Source organism: Nannospalax galili, unplaced genomic scaffold, assembly GCF_000622305.1.
Source record: "Nannospalax galili isolate Female #2095 unplaced genomic scaffold, S.galili_v1.0 scaffold820, whole genome shotgun sequence".
Lineage (NCBI taxonomy): Eukaryota > Metazoa > Chordata > Mammalia > Rodentia > Spalacidae > Nannospalax > Nannospalax galili.
In genome coordinates this window covers 368,108-372,096 of record NW_008346549.1, presented here as the reverse complement: position 1 = coordinate 372,096, position 3,989 = coordinate 368,108, and the positions used below count along the sequence as shown (strand labels likewise).

The 3,989-nt window shown below is 45.2% G+C and overlaps 1 long non-coding RNA gene across 1 annotated transcript in view; it reads right to left on the bottom strand.

Annotated features, from left to right (window-relative positions):
• Positions 1-3,119, bottom strand: part of LOC103742045 — a 9,349-nt gene extending 6,230 nt beyond the window's left edge. The window contains exon 1 of the long non-coding RNA XR_607607.3: positions 2,921-3,119. This is a non-coding gene — a long non-coding RNA (uncharacterized LOC103742045). The remainder of the gene's footprint in view (positions 1-2,920) is intronic.
• Positions 3,120-3,989: the final 870 nt, after the last annotated feature.

The following is a 3,989-nucleotide window of genomic DNA, read 5'->3' as shown; positions in this document are numbered from 1 at the left end:
TTTTTTTTGTCATTTTGAGACAGGGTCTCCCTGTAGCCCCAGCTGGCCTGAAACTCACTAGTAGACCAGGCTGGCCTTGAACTCACAGAGATCTGCCTGTCCTTGCCTCCCAAGTGCTGGGACCAACAGCATGCACCACCACACCCGGACCATTTCTTCCTTAATCTATTGATTGGTCAGAAGTGTGTTTAAAATTTCTATGTATTTGGATATTTTCCAAAGTTTTTGTCGTTATGGATTACTAGTGTTATTACAGTGTGGTCAGAAAACATACTTGTTACAGATTCATTTTTAAAAACTTGCCGAGAGATTTCTGTGGCTTACCCTACAGGTACCCCCAGAGAGATTTTTTGTATTGTGAAGAACTTATGTCCCGTAGCTGTCGGAGGGTATGTTTGCCTGGCTGCTTGTCAGCTCCCCTTGGTCTAGGGCATGGTTTAACTATGCTATTGTTGATTTTCTTCTTTGTGCGTGTGTGTCCAAGTGCACAGGTGTGTGCACGTGAAGGCCGGAGGGTGACCTCATCTGTTGTCCCTCACCCACCTTTTTGCTTTCATCTTTTTCTTTTTTCTCACTGGCCTGGAACTTGCAAGTAAGCGAGGCTGGCACGGAGCGCCAGTGCCAGGGATGCACCTGACTCCACCTCGCTGGGTACGCTCCAAGAGCAGTAAGCACACTAACTACTGAACCACCTCTCTAGCCCCCAAGCCCCCCTGAGCATTTCTTGTAGGGTGGTCATGGTGGTGATAAACTCTCTTAGATTGGTTTGCTGGGAATGATTTTGTTGTTTTTTCTTTCTTTTTTGCTGTTTTGGTCTCCCTGTAGCCCCAGCTGGCCTGGAACTCCCTACACAGACCAGGCTGGCCTTGAACTCACAGAGATCTGTCTGCTTCTGTCTTCCAAGTGCCAGGACTGAAGGTGTGGACTACCATGCCTGGCTTTTGTCTGGGAACGTTTGAGCTCTCTCTTTTATTTCTGAAGGATAGCTTTGCTGGCCAGGCACAGTAGGATTTTTTCCACTCTTACAACTGTGAACATCTCACCCCAAACTCTCCTGGCCTGTAATCTTTTTGTGGCGAGGTCTTATTTCTGGTGAATTGAAACATGCTTACATGTAATTTGATTGTTTATCTTTCTACTTTGAGAATTTTGTTCTTATCCTTCAAGATCCTTGTTTTATGTCTTGGGAATAGTCTTGAGTTGAACTTGACTAGGCACTTGATCTTCCTCTACCTAAATATTTGAATGCTTTTCGAGGTTTGGAAAGTTTTCTCTTATTATCTCTCATCAGTCGCACTCAAACCCCATTAATATGAACACTTTACATGCTAAATATTGAAAATTCTATTCCCTTCCCAGAACTTTCATTTCTTAATCCTTTGAATCTGTATTTTTTTCAAATCACTTGCCTTAGACTTTATTGATTTTTTTTTTGTCTTTTTGAGACAGGGTCTCCTTGTAGCCCCAGCGGGCCTAGAACTCATTATGTAGATCAGGCTGGCCTTGAACTCAGAGAGATCTGTCTGCCTCAGCCTCCCAAATGCTGGGATTAAAGGCATGTGCCACCATTTCATGCTTGGCTGAAAATTGTTTTGGAACAGAGTCTCATATAGCTCAGGGTGGCCTCAAACTCTGACGACCAGGTCTGCTGGGAGCAAGAATCCACCAGGAGTGGACGAACCTGAGGGCCTGGACAACCTTTTCGGGGCCTGATTACAGTGAGGTCAGAGTTCTGTGACTTCACACAAGGGTAACTGCTATGGTAATGAAAGGCCTTGGACAGAGGGCTTCAGAGGGACCCCTGGGCTGGGCAGGGACATTTGGGTGGTGGTGAGGATTGGCTCTACCCCATATTCTTGGATTAAGGCCTGATTTACCACTAGTGTGATGTAGTTGGAGATTAGGACCTCAATGGAGATGACCGAGGAGGATACAATGTGGTCCATGAGGTGTCCCTCATCTAATTACATGGCAGATGTCACTGTAAGAGGTGGAAAGGGTGGGGACCAGAGGGATGGCTGCACCAGGGACAGTCATGCAAGACACAGTCATGCAAGGACACAGGAGGATGCCAGATTGCAGGAAGAGAGGCCTTAGGAGCACCTGTGTGGCCGTGGATGAAGATCTGCTGTTAACTCGATCTGTCCATGATATTCTGTCATGGAAACTTTATTCTCTCAGTCACCTACCTACCTTTTAATGTACCAAATATTTGTCTATCATCTGTCATCTGTCTACTTAGTATCTTTGTGTCTACAATCCATCAACTACCTACCTACATACCTATTATACCTATCTCTCTCTCTCTCTCTCTCTGTCTCTCTAATCCATCTAAATCTATCTGTCTATCATCTATGGATATCTTTTTCTTTGTGGTCCTTTTGAAGCAGTGTCTCCCTGTAAGCCCCAGCTGTCCTGGAACTCACTATGCTGACCAGGCTGGCCTTGAACTCACAGAGATCTGCCTGCCTCTGCCTCCCAAGTCCTGGGACTACAGCTGTGCGCCACAACGCCCGGCTCATCTACATCTATTGATCTATCATCTCTCTACCTAACCAGCATCATTATCTATCATCTCTCTACCTAACCAGCATCAATGTGTGTCATCCAGTATCTATCCATCTACAATTGATCTTTGTATCTATCTATCTATCTATCTATCTATCTATCCATCCATCCATCGATCTATCCATCTATCTAATCTGTCCATCATCTACATTTATGTACCTAATATATCTCTATGAAACCATCATCAATCTATATTATCCACTAGCTACTCATTATCTATCTTTCTATCTACCTATTTATTTATCCATCTAACCATCTTTCACTCTGTCTCCATTAACGATATCTTGGTGATGAAGCGCAACATTCTACAATGGTAGCCAATCACAGTTCTACAGAGCTACATCACACTCACGTATGGGATTTAATGGTGGTGTGGGGACATGCAGGAAGTCAGTCTTCAATCTCTTTCATGCTTAAATCTCTTTCCTGCAGGACGTGGGCCCCTATAAGCATAGTGACGAGAAATCCCTGATGGAAGAACAAGCAGAGGAAGTATTATGCAGTGTTTGAGCCTCGGACACTTCAGATAAGGTAGGAGCATCACCTTCTATGCTCCTATTCCCAGCGATGAAGTTCCCTCCCAGGAGAAAGAGGACTGGACATGACGTGGTTCCCAGGTGAGTGTCTCTGAAACAAACCTCTGCCCACTCCCCTAAAACAGCTCTCACAGGTCTGCTGGGAGCAAGAATCCACCAGGAGTGGATTCTTACAGTATGGCTAGCAAGAGGGCAGACCCTGCAGGACTAGACAATGACCAGAAGAGGGTGCACAATGGGCAGACTTAGGTCAATACTCACATATCACCCAATTATCACTCAGTGCCTTAGCAGCTCCATTTCTAAAATGGGGGCAACAATAATGTATCATGCAGGGATGTTGGAAGGACTTCTGTGTGAAACAATAGCTAAAAGGCATCTGACATGGTGCAGAGTGCATGCCTACTTAACACATTGCCATGAGACAACCTTTATGAGAGTGATAGGAAAAATAATCAGAAGACTTGGCTGACTCTTTCTGCTTCCACCACATCTCCCACTGGAGACAGGAAGCCACTGGGAGATTCAAACGTCTGCCTTTTTATTACTGGACAGCAAGATGATGCTTAACTGTGGTATGTGCTCAAAGGCTGTGCTAAATACTCGTCTGATCATCATTTACCAAAAGAGATATTCCAGTTTGGATCTGGAATGTACCCAGAAAACACTATGTTTGTCTTAGTTTGCTCTTCATTGCTGTGCCAAAATACTCTGACCAATACCAACTTGGGGAGGAAAGGGTTTATTCAGCTTACATCTCCCAGGTTGCAGTTCATCAGGGAGCCCAAGGTAGGAACTCAGGGCAGGAACCTGGAGGCAGGAGCTAGAGCACAGACCATGGAGGAACGCTGCTTACTGGCTTGATCCCCTGGCCCCTGCACAGCG